The following is a 17,300-nucleotide window of genomic DNA, read 5'->3' as shown; positions in this document are numbered from 1 at the left end:
TGGATCGTGCTAACACTGCAGGAAGGATGAATCCTGAAGTTGAGGAGTGGGGAAACAACTCTAAGAGTTGGGACTCACCGTCTGACATACTTCTTAACCGTGTCGAGCACAACTCGAAGCTGATCCGCAACCTCACTTACGAGATTGATGAGCTAAAGGAGCTTGTTAAGAAGCTTATCAAGAATTCACCATCACCACCGAAGGAGTAATTCATCACTGGTATTGGCATCCCCTTGGTTTGTTCCAAGCTTGGGGGGGTTGCTGCGGTATCACATCATCACTATCTTTTACCTTTTTACTATCAAGTAGTGTCATATCATGAGTAGGGAAGTTATCATATAAGATAGTTTGCAGTGTGGAAGTATCTCTCTTTTAGTTGATTATCTATGTATCCCTTGGTGTGAGTTATCGTTATGGAATATTAATGAGAAGTTTTATCATTTACATTTTGCACACCTTATTTTAGTTTGCAATTTCTGTTATATGATTAATCTTGTTGTTAGTATTGGTATCACTTTGGGAGCATCAAGTAAATCTATTTGGTTTTGGCAAACTTAGCATTGGTCAATAGCAACATTTACTTTGAGACTTAAGTATAAAAGAGGGAAGTACATGTAGATATATTATTTCATTATCTATCTTTCTTGTTAGCTAATGAGCTTAGTATTCTGAAGTTAAAATTGTTTGTGCTTACAAGGAAGATGCATGATTGTTTCTATCACATGTATATTTGTTTCTTTCCCTCAACTCTTATGCTTGCTAACCAACCTTGCTAGCCAAAGCCCTGTACTGAGAGGGAATGCTTCTCGTGCATCCAAAGCCTTAGACCAAACCCCTGCCATTTGTGTCCACCATAACTACCTATTATGTGGTATTTTGCGCCACTCCAAGTAAATACTTCATGTGCTACCTTTAAAACAATTCAAAAGTTATTATCTCTTACTTGTGTCAATGTTTCATAGCTCATGAGGAAGTATGTGGTGTTTTATCTTTCAATCTTGTTGGGCGGACTTTCACCAATGGACTAGTGGCATATACATCCGCTTATCCAATAATTTTGCAAAAAGAGCTGGCAACGGGGTTCCCAGCCCCAATTAATTAACTTTCATTAATAATTCTCTTCACATGTTTTGCCCTGATTCATCAGTAAGCAACTTAATTTTACAATAGACACTCCTCCATGGTATGTGAAATGTTGGAAGGCACCCGAGGATTCGGTTAGCCATGGCTTGTGAAAGCGAAGGTTGGGAGGAGTGTCATCCATAAATAAAACTAAAGTACATGTGTAAACAAAAGAGAAGAGGGATGATCTACCTTGCTAGTAGAGATAACGTCTTTCATGGGAGCCGCTCTTTGAAGGTCTGTTTGACAAGGGAGTTAGAGTACCCACTACCATTCGTTGACAACAATAAACACCTCTCAAAACTTCACTTTTATGCTCTCTATATGATTTCAAAACTTGAAAAGCTCTAGCACATGATTTATCCCTGCTTCCCTCTGCGAAGGGCCTATCTTTTACCTTTATGTTGAGTCAGTAAACCTATTTCCCTCTATCTCAAGCAAGCAATTGAGTTGTTGTGATCCAACCATTTATATTGTGATCTATTTAATCATGTCTTTTATTCTTCCTTGTTTAGTACAAATTTTATCTGAATGAATATGACCTTGAAGGTTATCTATGCTCGAAAAATAAGTACAATCTGTTAATTGTTCTTTGACCAAGAACGAAGTTTGCCATCACCAATTATGATTTCCTATGTACCTTTATTTGTGATTTCCCTTTACTTGTTTCAAGTTGAGTTATATGAGGAAGTTGTTTACTAGAATGTCTTGTGTGAATTAATAAATGTGATGCTTCTTGTCCGTATTTTATTTATCGACTCTTCACTCCATAAACATGTGGTCTTGTTTAATGAGTTCAGTTTCGCTTGGGGACAAGCGAGGTCTAAGCTTGGGGGGAGTTGATACGTCCATTTTGCATCACTATTTTATATCATAATTTACTGTTATTCATTGATATATTTCATATTTAGAGATGATACTTATGTTATTTCACCTATTTTGCATGTTTCATGATTATTGGAGAATCACTCACCGGAGTTAGGATTCTACTGGAAAAAGCACCGTCAGGATACAATATTTCTGAAGATCAACAATTGACGGAAAATATACCGAAGCTCCTATTTTTCCAAATGATGGAGTCAGCCAGAAGGGGAGGCCGAGGAGGGCCACCATGCCCCCCCCATAGGCCGGCGCGGCCACCAGGCCTGGCGCGCCGCCATGTGGGGAGGGGGCCCACGACCCCCTCGGCCATCTCCCTTTCGCGTACTTCATCTCCAGAAAACCCTAAGGTGTAGGGGATCATCGAGGAGAGACACAGCCGCCTTTGCGGGGCGGAAAAACACCAGAGAGAAAAGAGGTCTCCGGCAGGCTGAAATCTGCCGGGGAAATTCCCTCCCGGAGGGGGAAATCGTCGCCATCGTCACCGTCATCGAGCTGGACTTCATTGGGATGATCATCATCATCATCTCCACCGCCGACACCATCATCTCCACCGCTGCACCTCGTCTCCGCTGTAACATCTAGGGTTGAATCTTGATTATTTCATAGGGGAAACTCTCCCGGTGTTGATTACTCCTTGTTATTGATGCTATTGAGTGAAACCATTGAACCAAGGTTTATGTTCAGATTGTTATTCATCGTCATATCACCTCTGATCATGTTCCATACGATGTCTTGTGAGTAGTTCGTTTAGTTCTTGAGGACATGGGTGAAGTCTAAATGTTAGTAGTGAACTATGTTGAGTAATATTTAATTGTTTGATATTTAAGTTGTGGTGTTATTCTTCTAGTGGTGTCATGTGAACGTCGACTACATGATACTTCACCTTTATGGGCCTAGGGGAATGCATCTTGTATTCGTTTGCCAATTGTGGGGTTGCCGGAGTGACAGCAACCTGAACCCCCGTTGGTATATCGATGCATGAGGGATAGCAGGATCTCAGAGTTTAAGGCTGTGGTTAGATTTATCTTAATTACTTTCTTGTATTTGCGGATGCTTGCAAGGGGTTTAATCACAAGTATGTATTAGTCCTAGGAAGGGAGGTGCATTAGCATAGGTTCACCCACACAACACTTATCAAAACAATGAAGATTAATCAACTATATGAAGCGAAAGCACTAGACTAAATTCCCATGTGGCCTCAAGAACGTTTGGTCATCATAAGTAAACAAACCGGCTTGTCCTTTGTGCTAAAAAGGATTGGGCCACTCGCTGCAATTATTACTCTCGCATTTTACTTACTTGTACTTTATTTATCTGCTATATCAAAACCCCCTGAAAACTTGTCTGTGAGCTTTTACAGTGAATCCTTCATCGAAACTGCTTGTCAACACCTTCTGCTCCTCGTTGGGTTCGACACTCTTATTTATCGAAAGTACTACGATACACCCCCTATACTTGTGGGTCATCAGCAAGCTAGGGTGAACATCTTTCTGAGTAAAGAGGAGGAACATGAAAATTTGGAGTATCAATTGGATATGGCAAAAATGGCAAAAGGGGACTGTGAGATTTTAACAGATAGTTTGATTGCCCCATACATTAGTGGGGAAGAACAGAATGGGGGAGGGAGAGTGGCTCCTCAGGAGCTTCACTGTAAAACTCCCATTAAAACCAAGATGAAGTGTAGAAAGGGAAAAAATAAAGAATTTAAATGATAAGTGGAATCACTTGGAATAGTAGAGGTACATGGGAAGAGAGTAAGAACAGATATATTAGACAGAGTATAAGGGATCACAAATTGGACTTTGTTGGTATGCAAGAACCAGTGAGACAGGAATACCCAACTAATTTCCTGAAGGAAATAAGTGGAGGGTATGAGTTATGCTAGGATGATATACCTGCAAGAGGGAGATGTGGGCGGATTTTACTAGGAGTAAACAGAGAAACTTATGATGTGGTGGAAAAGCAAAAAGGGGTTTATTTTTTTAGGTTCCTTATTGCAAGCAAGAAAGACAATTTTACCTGGAATTTAGTGGTGGTGTATGGGATGCACAGCAAGATGGCAAAGCCAACTTTTTAATAGAAATGGTGAATGTCATTAGGAGCTCCACACACCCCATACTGATCACAGGAGATTTTAGCATGACCAGGAAAGAAAGTGAGAAAAATAAGCCAGGGGGATACAATAGATGGAGTCCCATGTTTAATGTTGTAATTGAGCAAGGTCGATTAATGGAAATATCTCTTTCAGGTAGGAAATTCACTTGGTGCAATAATCATGAAGATCCCACCTAGCTATGAATTATTAGATAGGGTTTTAGTATCACCATCTTGGGAAGAAAAATTCCCACCTACGTGTGCAACAACTATGCCTAGTGAATTATCTGATCATACCCCCATTTTGATCAAGACATGGGACAGACCCAGGACTCAGGCTATTTTCATATTTGAAAATTGCTGGTTCTTAAGACCTGACCTCAAAGAAGTGATAAATGGGGTATGGAACAAAACATGTTATGGGAATAGGAACATTGACAGATGGCAAAAAAGATTTGAGTGCTTGAGGAAAACCTTGAAAGGATGGAATTTAAATATTCAGGGGGAATATAGGAAGAAAAGAGGATCTCTAGCTAGGAGTTATATTGTCTAATACAAACCGAGATAGAGGTTAAAAAGATGTTACAGACACAACTAAAGACAATTATTAAAGAAGAGAAAATTAAAAGGATTCAGTGGGCAAAAGAAAAAGAGCTGTTGGAGGGGGATAATGACACTAGATACTATCACTCCAAGGCAAGTGGGAGGAGAAGGAAAACTTTGATTGTAAGTTTAAATTAGGATGAGGGTTTGATAGAAGTTTAGGAAAATCTAAACAGATATATTACTGACTTCTATAAAAAACTCTTTGGTAATCCAGATTTAAATGATATTCAATTTAATAATATAGGAATAGAAAGGCTTAATGAAGATGATTGTGAGATTTTATGAAAGATTTCACCATGGAAGACTGTTGTGTTTGAAATGGCAGCTAATAAAGTAGCTAGCCCAGATTGTTTTAATGCAGAATTCTATCCGAAAAATTGGGAATTAGTGAAGCAGGATCTTTTTGACCTGCTAAATGATTTCCAAAAAGGAGAGTTAGTTCTAGCTAGGTTGAACTATGGGGTAATAACCCTAGTACCAAAATGAAAGATGCAGACATGATTCAAAAATATAGGCCCATCTGCCTCTTGAATGTGTCTTTCAAAATTATAACAAGAGTTTTGGTCAATAGACTCATTCAAGTGATCTGGAAGATTGTTCTTTTGAATCAAACAACTTTTATTAATGGGGGATATATAATGGAGGGTGTGAATATATTACATGAGATTTTAAATGACACACACAGAAAGAAAAAATCTGGGGTTCTTTTCAAGATTGATTTTGAGAAAGCCTTTGTAAAAGTCAAATGGCCTTTCCTTTATCAATCAATGGAAGCAAAAGGGCTACCATCCAAATGGATAGAATTGATAATGAAAACAGTAACTAGTGGAAAAGTGGGCATCAATGTTAATGGAGGGATTGGGACATACTTCTCCACACATCAGGGGTTGAGACAGGGGGATCCACTTTCCCCCATTCTTTTTGACCTTGTTGTGGATATTCTTCCAGTGCTTGTCAAGATAGCACATGAGGAGGGTTTGTTGACTGGACTAGGCATAGATCTGACAGAGGGGTGTGTTTCGTTCTTGCAGTATGCAGATGATATCATTCTCCTTCTGGAAGATAACCTGGATTAGGCAAGAAATCTGAAAGTAATTCTCTGTTTATTTAAACAAATGCCAGGATTGAAAATCAATTTTCACAAGAGTGATATTTACTGCCAAGGGGGAGCTCTAGAAAGGAAAGGGAATTTTGAGAGGATTTTCACTTGTAAATCTGGGTTACTCCCTATGAAATACCTAGGAGTACCAATTAACAAGAAAAGACTGAGAAACTCTAATTGGGATTCTACTGAAGGGAAAATGAGGAATAAATTAGGACCTTGGCAAGGGAAAATGTTGGTGATGGGCGGCAGAGTTACCCTGATCAACTCATCCTTGACTAGTGTTCCTTTGTACATGCTCTCCTTCTATAGAATACCTAGTGGTGTGAAAGAAAAAATGGACAGAATTAGGAATAGTTTCCTATGGGATGAGACTGAAGATAAAAAAGAAATATCATTTGGTTAATTGGCAGATAGTATGCATACCAAAAGATCAAGGTGGTTTGGGGGTTTTAGACTTGGAGAAAATGAATATTGCTTTGTTAGCTAAGTGGTTATGGAAGCTATTTAATGAGGATGGAATATGGCAGCAAATCTTTAGGAAAAAATATCTCCAAAAATAGACTCTTTGCGAGGCAGAAACCAAAAATGGGGACTCACATTTCTGCAAGGGCTAATGGAGATAAAAAAAATTCGGTTGGCAATGATACGTCTCCGACGTATCGATAATTTCTTATGTTCCATGCCACATTATTGATGTTATCTACATGTTTTATGCACACTTTATGTCATATTCGTGCATTTTCTGGAACTAACCTATTAACAAGATGCCGAAGTGCCGATTCTTTGTCTGCTGTTTTTGGTTTCAGAAATCCTAGTAAGGAAATATTCTCGGAATTGGACGAAATCAAAGCCCAGGGGCCTATTTTTCCACGAAGCTTCCAGAAGTCCGAAGGAGAGACGAAGAGGGGCCACAGAGGGGCCACACTATAGGGCGGCGCGGCCCCCCCCCTTGGCCGCGCCGGCCTGTGGTGTGGGGCCCCCGTGCCGCCTCTTGACCTGCCCTTCCGCCTATAAAAAGCCTCCGTGACGAAACCCCCAGTACCGAGAACCACGATATGGAAAACCTTCCAGAGACGCCGCCGCCGCCGATCCCATCTCGGGGGATCCAGGAGATCGCCTCCGGCACCCTGCCGGAGAGGGGAATCATCTCCCGGAGGACTCTACGCCGCCATGGTCGCCTCCGGTGTGATGTGTGAGTAGTCTACCCCTGGACTATGGGTCCATAGCAGTAGCTAGATGGTTGTCTTCTCCCCATTGTGCTTCATTGTCGGATCTTGTGAGCTGCCTAACATGATCAAGATCATCTATCTGTAATTCTATATGTTGCGTTTGTTGGGATCCGATGAATAGAGAATACTTGTTATGTTGATTATCAAAGTTATGCTTATGTGTTGTTTATGATCTTGCATGCTCTCCGTTACTAGTAGATGCTCTGGCCAAGTAGATGCTTGTAACTCCAAGAGGGAGTACTTATGCTCGATAGTGGGTTCATGCCTGCATTGACACCGGGACGATGTGAGAAAGTTCTAAGGTTGTGTTGTGCTGTTGCCACTAGGGATAAAACATTAGTGCTATGTTCAAGGATGTAGTCACTAGTTACATTACGCACCATACTTAATGCAATTGTCTGTTGTTAGCAACTTAATACTGGAGGTGGTTCGGATGATAACCTGAAGGTGGACTTTTTAGGCATAGATGCAGTTGGATGACGGTCTATGTACTTTGTCGTAATGCCCAATTAAATCTCACTATACTCATCATGATATGTATGTGCATGGTCATGCTCTCTTTATTTGTCAATTGCCCAACTGTAATTTGTTCACCCAACATGCTGTTCGTCTTATGGGAGAGACACCTCTAGTGAACTGTGGACCCCGGTCCAATTCTCTTTACTGAAATACAATCATCGCAATACTTGTTCTACTGTTTTCTGCAAACAATCATCTTCCACACAATACGGTTAATCCTTTGTTACAGCAAGCCGGTGAGATTGACAACCTCACTGTTTCGTTGGGGCAAAGTACTTTGCTTGTGTTGTGCAGGTTCCACGTTGGCGCCGGAATCCCTGGTGTTGCGCCGCACTACATCTCGCCGCCATCAACCTTCAACGTGCTTCTTGGCTCCTCCTGGTTCGATAAACCTTGGTTTCTTTCTGAGGGAAAACTTGCTGCTGTGCGCATCATACCTTCCTCTTGGGGTTGCCCAACGAACGTGTGAAATACACGCCATCAAGCTCTTTTTTCTCGGCGCTCGTTGCGGGAGATCAAGACACGCTGCAAGGGGAGTCTCCACTTCTCAATCTCTTTACTTTGTTTTTGTCTTGCTTAGTTTTATTTACTACTTTGTTTGCTGCACTAAATCAAAATACAAAAAAATTAGTTGCTAGTTTTACTTTACTTGCTATCTTGTTTCCTATATCGAAAACACAAAAAAATTAGTTTACTTGCATTTACTTTACTTTATTCATCATGTTTCCTTTTAATTTTACCACAAAAGACATACCGGTAGGACGTGGGTCTATAGTTGGGAGAAATAATATAGAAGAATTTTTTAATCATGTTAGTACTATTGAAAATTTTGAAGATAGACACTTGGTAGACCTTGCGCCTACTTATGAAATTGCTGCTGCGCATTTAGTTCGCTTGTTGGAAACTAAATTTGTTAATCTTAATCCTATAATCCAACACATGTTCTTCACACTTGGCGATATGGAAGAAGGGGAAAAGAAAGATTTTGTATTAGAAACCCTTCTTAGAGAATTTGGTGGTCTAGCAAGAGAAGCTAGAAAGGTATTTGCTAAATTTAATATGCTTGGTTCTCCCACTAATTTTGTTAGTCTCCTTGAAAAGATGGATATGGATAGAATAAGATACACTAATAACATTGATGATGGAGGGGAGATCAAAGCACCAATACCATGTAAGCTCCTAGCTATGAATGATGCACTAGAAAATAACTATGCTTGGCTTGTTCCTGAAAATTTGTTTGATGAGAGTAGCACGCCTAAGACTAATGAAAAGGGAGATGCTAAAACTTATGTATCTAATATACTATGCCTGGTTGAGAAAAGCCCACACTCCGCTGTAGAAGTACCACCCTTCGATAATACTTGATACACACTTTCTGCGCCTAGCTGAAAGGCGTTAAAGAAAAGCGCTTATGGGAGACAACCCATGTTTTTACCTACAGTACTTTGTTTTTATTTTGTGTCTTGGAAGTTGTTTACTACTGTAGCAACCTCTCCTTATCTTAGTTTTGTGTTTTGTTGTGCCAAGTTAAGCCGTTGATAGAAAAGTAAGTACTAGATTTGGATTACTGCACAGTTCCAGATTTCTTTGCTGTCACGAATCTGGGTCCACCTCCCTGTAGGTAGCTCAGAAAATTAAGCCAATTTACGTGCATGATCCTCAGATATGTACGCAACTTTCATTCAATTTGAGCATTTTCATTTGAGCAAGTCTGGTGCCATTTTAAAATTCGTCAATACGAACTGTTCTGTTTTGACAGATTCTGCCTTTTATTTCGCATTGCCTCTTTCGCTATGTTGGATGAATTTCTTTGATCCACTAATGTCCAGTAGCATTATGCAATGTCCAGAAGTGTTAAGAATGATTGTGTCACCTCTGAATATGTCAATTTATATTGTGCACTAACCCTCTAATGAGTTGTTTCGAGTTTGGTGTGGAGGAAGTTTTCAAGGATCAAGAGAGGAGTATGATGCAACATGATCAAGGAGAGTGAAAGCTCTAAGCTTGGGGATGCCCCGGTGGTTCACCCCTGCATATATCAAGAAGACTCAAGCGTCTAAGCTTGGGGATGCCCAAGGCATCCCCTTCTTCATCGACACATTATCAGGTTCCTCCCCTGAAACTATATTTTTATTCCATCACATCTTATGTGCTTTTTCTTGGAGCGTCGGTTTGTTTTTGTTTTTGTTTTGTTTGAATAAAATGGATCCTAGCATTCACTTTATGGGAGAGAGACACGCTCCGCTGTAGCATATGGACAAGTATGTCCTTGGTTTCTACTCATAGTATTCATGGCGAAGTTTCTCCTTCGTTAAATTGTTATATGGTTGGAATTGGAAAATGATACATGTAGTAATTGCTATAAATGTCTTGGGTAATGTGATACTTGGCAATTGTTGTGCTCATGTTTAAGCTCTTACATCATATGCTTTGCACCCATTAATGAAGAAATACATAGAGCATGCTAAATTTGGTTTGCATATTTGGTTTCTCTAAGGTCTAGATAATTTCTAGTATTGAGTTTGAACAACAAGGAAGACGGTGTAGAGTCTTATAATGTTTACAATATGTCTTTTATGTGAGTTTTGCTGCACCGGTTCATCCTTGTGTTTGTTTCAAATAAGCCTTGCTAGCCTAAACCTTGTATCGAGAGGGAATACTTCTCATGCATCCAAAATACTTGAGCCAACCACTATGCCATTTGTGTCCACCATACCTACCTATACTACATGGTATTTTCCGCCATTCCAAAGTAAATTGCTTGAGTGCTACCTTTAAAAATTCCATCATTCACCTTTGCAATATATAGCTCATGGGACAAATAGCTTAAAAACTATTGTGGTATTGAATATGTAATTATGCACTTTATCTCTTATTAAGTTGCTTGTTGTGCGATAACCATGTTTACTGGGGACGCCATCAACTATTCATTGTTGAATTTCATGTGAGTTGCTATGCATGTTCGTCTTGTCTGAAGTAAGAGAGATCTACCACCATAGGGTTAAGCATGCATATGTTAGAGAAGAACATTGGGCCGCTAACTAAAGCCATGCTCCATGGTGGAAGTTTCAGTTTTGGACAACAATCCTCAAATCTCAAATGAGAAATTATTAATTGTTGTTATATGCTTATGCATAAAAGAGGAGTCCATTATCTGTTGTCTATGTTGTCCCGGTATGGATGTCTAAGTTGAAGAATAATCAATAGCGAGAAATCCAATGCAAGCTTTCTCCTTAGACCTTTGTACAGGCGGCATAGAGGTACCCCTTTGTGACACTTGGTAAAAACAATGCATTGTGATGATCCGGTAGTCCAAGCTAATTAGGACAAGGTGCGGGCACTATTAGTACGCTATGCATGAGGCTTGCAACTTATAAGATATAATTTACATGATGCATATGCTTTATTACTACCGTTGACAAAATTGTTTCATGTTTTCAAAATCAAAGCTCTAGCACAAATATAGCAATCGATGCTTTTCCTCTATGGAGGACCATTCTTTTACTTTCAATGTTGAGTCAGTTCACCTATTTCTCTCCACCTCAAGAAGCAAACACTTGTGTGAACTGTGCATTGATTCCTACATATTTGCTTATTGCACTTATTATATTACTCTATGTTGACAATATCCATGAGATATACATGTTACAAGTTGAAAGCAACCGCTGAAACTTAATCTTCTTTTGTGTTGCTTCAATGCCTTTACTTTGAATTATTGCTTTATGAGTTAACTCTTATGCAAGACTTATTGATGCTTGTCTTGAAGTGCTATTCATGAAAAGTCTTTACTTTATGATTCACTTGTTTACTCATGTCATATACATTGTTTTGATCGCTGCATTCACTACATATGCTTTACAAATAGTATGATCAAGATTATGATGGCATGTCACTCCAAAAATTATCTGTGTTATCGTTTTACCTGCTCGGGACGAGCAGAACTAAGCTTGGGGATGCTGATACGTCTCCGACATATCGATAATTTCTTATGTTCCATGCCACATTATTGATGTTATCTACATGTTTTATGCACACTTTATGTCATATTCGTGCATTTTCTGGAACTAACCTATTAACAAGATGCCGAAGTGCCAGCTGTCGTTTTTCTGCTGTTTTTGGTTTCAGAAATCCTAGTAAGGAAATATTCTCGGAATTGGACGAAATCAAAGCCCAGGGGCCTATTTTTCCACGAAGCTTCCAGAAGTCCGAAGGAGAGACGAAGAGGGGCCACAGAGGGGCCACACTATAGGGCGGCGCGGCCCCCCCCTTGGCCGCGCCGGCCTGTGGTGTGGGGCCCCCGTGCCGCCTCTTGACCTGCCCTTCCGCCTATAAAAAGCCTCCGTGACGAAACCCCGCAAGAGAACCACGATACGGAAAACCTTCCAGAGACGCCGCCGCCGCCCCTCCCATCTCGGGGGATCCAGAGATCGCCTCCGGCACCCTGCCGGAGAGGGGAATCATCTCCCGGAGGACTCTACGCCGCCATGGTCGCCTCCGGTGTGATGTGTGAGTAGTCTACCCCTGGACTATGGGTCCATAGCAGTAGCTAGATGGTTGTCTTCTCCCCATTGTGCTTCATTGTCGGATCTTGTGAGCTGCCTAACATGATCAAGATCATCTATCTGTAATTCTATATGTTGCGTTTGTTGGGATCCGATGAATAGAGAATACTTGTTATGTTGATTATCAAAGTTATGCTTATGTGTTGTTTATGATCTTGCATGCTCTCCGTTACTAGTAGATGCTCTGGCCAAGTAGATGCTTGTAACTCCAAGAGGGAGTACTTATGCTCGATAGTGGGTTCATGCCTGCATTGACACAGGACAAAGTGACAGAAAGTTCTAAGGTTGTGTTGTGCTGTTGCCACTAGGGATAAAACATTAGTGCTATGTTCAAGGATGTAGTCACTAGTTACATTACGCACCATACTTAATGCAATTGTCTGTTGTTAGCAACTTAATACTGGAGGGGGTTCGGATGATAACCTGAAGGTGGACTTTTTAGGCATAGATGCAGTTGGATGACGGTCTATGTACTTTGTCGTAATGCCCAATTAAATCTCACTATACTCATCATGATATGTATGTGCATGGTCATGCTCTCTTTATTTGTCAATTGCCCAACTGTAATTTGTTCACCCAACATGCTGTTCGTCTTATGGGAGAGACACCTCTAGTGAACTGTGGACCCCGGTCCAATTCTCTTTGCTGAAATACAATCTACTGCAATACTTGTTCTCTTGTTTTTACGCAAACAATCATCTTCCACACAATACGGTTAATCCTTTGTTACAGCAAGCCGGTGAGATTGACAACCTCACTGTTTCGTTGGGGCAAAGTACTTTGCTTGTGTTGTGCAGGTTCCACGTTGGCGCCGGAATCCCTGGTGTTGCGCCGCACTACATCTCGCCGCCATCAACCTTCAACGTGCTTCTTGGCTCCTCCTGGTTCGATAAACCTTGGTTTCTTTCTGAGGGAAAACTTGCTGCTGTGCGCATCATACCTTCCTCTTGGGGTTGCCCAACGAACGTGTGAAATACACGCCATCAAGCTCTTTTTTCTGGCGCCGTTGCCGGGGAGATCAAGACACGCTGCAAGGGGAGTCTCCACTTCTCAATCTCTTTACTTTGTTTTTGTCTTGCTTAGTTTTATTTACTACTTTGTTTGCTGCACTAAATCAAAATACAAAAAAATTAGTTGCTAGTTTTACTTTACTTGCTATCTTGTTTCCTATATCGAAAACACAAAAAATTTAGTTTACTTGCATTTACTTTACTTTATTCATCATGTTTCCTTTTAATTTTACCACAAAAGACATACCGGTAGGACGTGGGTCTATAGTTGGGAGAAATAATATAGAAGAATTTTTTAATCATGTTAGTACTATTGAAAATTTTGAAGATAGACACTTGGTAGACCTTGCGCCTACTTATGAAATTGCTGCTGCGCATTTAGTTCGCTTGTTGGAAACTAAATTTGTTAATCTTAATCCTATAATCCAACGCATGTTCTTCACACTTGGCGATATGGAAGAAGGGGAAAAGAAAGATTTTGTATTAGAAACCCTTCTTAGAGAATTTGGTGGTCTAGCAAGAGAAGCTAGAAAGGTATTTGCTAAATTTAATATGCTTGGTTCTCCCACTAATTTTGTTAGTCTCCTTGAAAAGATGGATATGGATAGAATAAGATACACTAATAACATTGATGATGGAGGGGAGATCAAAGCACCAATACCATGTAAGCTCCTAGCTATGAATGATGCACTAGAAAATAACTATGCTTGGCTTGTTCCTGAAAATTTGTTTGATGAGAGTAGCACGCCTAAGACTAATGAAAAGGGAGATGCTAAAACTTATGTATCTAATATACTATGCCTGGTTGAGAAAAGCCCACACTCCGCTGTAGAAGTACCACCCTTCGATAATACTTGATACACACTTTCTGCGCCTAGCTGAAAGGCGTTAAAGAAAAGCGCTTATGGGAGACAACCCATGTTTTTACCTACAGTACTTTGTTTTTATTTTGTGTCTTGGAAGTTGTTTACTACTGTAGCAACCTCTCCTTATCTTAGTTTTGTGTTTTGTTGTGCCAAGTTAAGCCGTTGATAGAAAAGTAAGTACTAGATTTGGATTACTGCACAGTTCCAGATTTCTTTGCTGTCACGAATCTGGGTCCACCTCCCTGTAGGTAGCTCAGAAAATTAAGCCAATTTACGTGCATGATCCTCAGATATGTACGCAATTTTCATTCAATTTGAGCATTTTCATTTGAGCAAGTCTGGTGCCATTTTAAAATTCGTCAATACGAACTGTTCTGTTTTGACAGATTCTGCCTTTTATTTCGCATTGCCTCTTTCGCTATGTTGGATGAATTTCTTTGATCCACTAATGTCCAGTAGCATTATGCAATGTCCAGAAGTGTTAAGAATGATTGTGTCACCTCTGAATATGTCAATTTATATTGTGCACTAACCCTCTAATGAGTTGTTTCGAGTTTGGTGTGGAGGAAGCTTTCAAGGATCAAGAGAGGAGTATGATGCAACATGATCAAGGAGAGTGAAAGCTCTAAGCTTGGGGATGCCCCGGTGGTTCACCCCTGCATATATCAAGAAGACTCAAGCGTCTAAGCTTGGGGATGCCCAAGGCATCCCCTTCTTCATCGACACATTATCAGGTTCCTCCCCTGAAACTATATTTTTATTCCATCACATCTTATGTGCTTTTTCTTGGAGCGTCGGTTTGTTTTTGTTTTTGTTTTGTTTGAATAAAATGGATCCTAGCATTCACTTTATGGGAGAGAGACACGCTCCGCTGTAGCATATGGACAAGTATGTCCTTGGTTTCTACTCATAGTATTCATGGCGAAGTTTCTCCTTCGTTAAATTGTTATATGGTTGGAATTGGAAAATGATACATGTAGTAATTGCTATAAATGTCTTGGGTAATGTGATACTTGGCAATTGTTGTGCTCATGTTTAAGCTCTTACATCATATGCTTTGCACCCATTAATGAAGAAATACATAGAGCATGCTAAATTTGGTTTGCATATTTGGTTTCTCTAAGGTCTAGATAATTTCTAGTATTGAGTTTGAACAACAAGGAAGACGGTGTAGAGTCTTATAATGTTTACAATATGTCTTTTATGTGAGTTTTGCTGCACCGGTTCATCCTTGTGTTTGTTTCAAATAAGCCTTGCTAGCCTAAACCTTGTATCGAGAGGGAATACTTCTCATGCATCCAAAATACTTGAGCCAACCACTATGCCATTTGTGTCCACCATACCTACCTATACTACATGGTATTTTCCGCCATTCCAAAGTAAATTGCTTGAGTGCTACCTTTAAAAATTCCATCATTCACCTTTGCAATATATAGCTCATGGGACAAATAGCTTAAAAACTATTGTGGTATTGAATATGTAATTATGCACTTTATCTCTTATTAAGTTGCTTGTTGTGCGATAACCATGTTTATCGGGGACGCCATCAACTATTCATTGTTGAATTTCATGTGAGTTGCTATGCATGGTCGTCTTGTCTCAAGTAAGAGAGATCTACCACCATAGGGTTAAGCATGCATATGTTAGAGAAGAACATTGGGCCGCTAACTAAAGCCATGCTCCATGGTGGAAGTTTCAGTTTTGGACAACAATCCTCAAATCTCAAATGAGAAATTATTAATTGTTGTTATATGCTTATGCATAAAAGAGGAGTCCATTATCTGTTGTCTATGTTGTCCCGGTATGGATGTCTAAGTTGAAGAATAATCAATAGCGAGAAATCCAATGCAAGCTTTCTCCTTAGACCTTTGTACAGCGGCATAGAGGTACCCCTTTGTGACACTTGGTAAAAACAATGCATTGTGATGATCCGGTAGTCCAAGCTAATTAGGACAAGGTGCGGGCACTATTAGTACGCTATGCATGAGGCTTGCAACTTATAAGATATAATTTACATGATGCATATGCTTTATTACTACCGTTGACAAAATTGTTTCATGTTTTCAAAATCAAAGCTCTAGCACAAATATAGCAATCGATGCTTTTCCTCTATGGAGGACCATTCTTTTACTTTCAATGTTGAGTCGGTTCACCTATTTCTCTCCACCTCAAGAAGCAAACACTTGTGTGAACTGTGCATTGATTCCTACATATTTGCTTATTGCACTTATTATATTACTCTATGTTGACAATATCCATGAGATATACATGTTACAAGTTGAAAGCAACCGCTGAAACTTAATCTTCTTTTGTGTTGCTTCAATGCCTTTACTTTGAATTATTGCTTTATGAGTTAACTCTTATGCAAGACTTATTGATGCTTGTCTTGAAGTGCTATTCATGAAAAGTCTTTACTTTATGATTCACTTGTTTACTCATGTCATATACATTGTTTTGATCGCTGCATTCACTACATATGCTTTACAAATAGTATGATCAAGATTATGATGGCATGTCACTCCAAAATTATACTGTGTTATCGTTTTACTGCTCGGGACGAGCAGAACTAAGCTTGGGGATGCTGATACGTCTCCGACATATCGATAATTTCTTATGTTCCATGCCACATTATTGATGTTATCTACATGTTTTATGCACACTTTATGTCATATTCGTGCATTTTCTGGAACTAACCTATTAACAAGATGCCGAAGTGCCGATTCGTTTTTGCTGTTTTTGGTTTCAGAAATCCTAGTAAGGAAATATTCTCGGAATTGGACGAAATCAAAGCCCGGGGGCCTATTTTTCCACGAAGCTTCCGGAAGTCCGAAGGAGAGACGAAGAGGGGCCACGAGAGGGCCACACTATAGGGCGGCGCGGCCCCCTTGGCCGCGCCGGCCTGTGGTGTGGGGCCCCGTGCCGCCTCTTGACCTGCCCTTCCGCCTATAAAAGCCTCCGTGACGAAACCCCGATGCGAGAACCACGATACGGAAAACCTTCCGAGACGCCGCCGCCGCCGATCCCATCTCGGGGGATCCAGAGATCGCCTCCGGCACCACCTGCCGGAGAGGGGAATCATCTCCCGGAGGACTCTACGCCGCCATGGTCGCCTCCGGTGTGATGTGTGAGTAGTCTACCCCTGGACTATGGGTCCATAGCAGTAGCTAGATGGTTGTCTTCTCCCCATTGTGCTTCATTGTCGGATCTTGTGAGCTGCCTAACATGATCAAGATCATCTATCTGTAATTCTATATGTTGCGTTTGTTGGGATCCGATGAATAGAGAATACTTGTTATGTTGATTAT

The sequence above is a fragment of the Lolium perenne genome, chromosome 2 (assembly GCF_019359855.2).
Source record: "Lolium perenne isolate Kyuss_39 chromosome 2, Kyuss_2.0, whole genome shotgun sequence".
Lineage (NCBI taxonomy): Eukaryota > Viridiplantae > Streptophyta > Magnoliopsida > Poales > Poaceae > Lolium > Lolium perenne.
Note: the sequence above shows the minus strand (reverse complement) of the source record.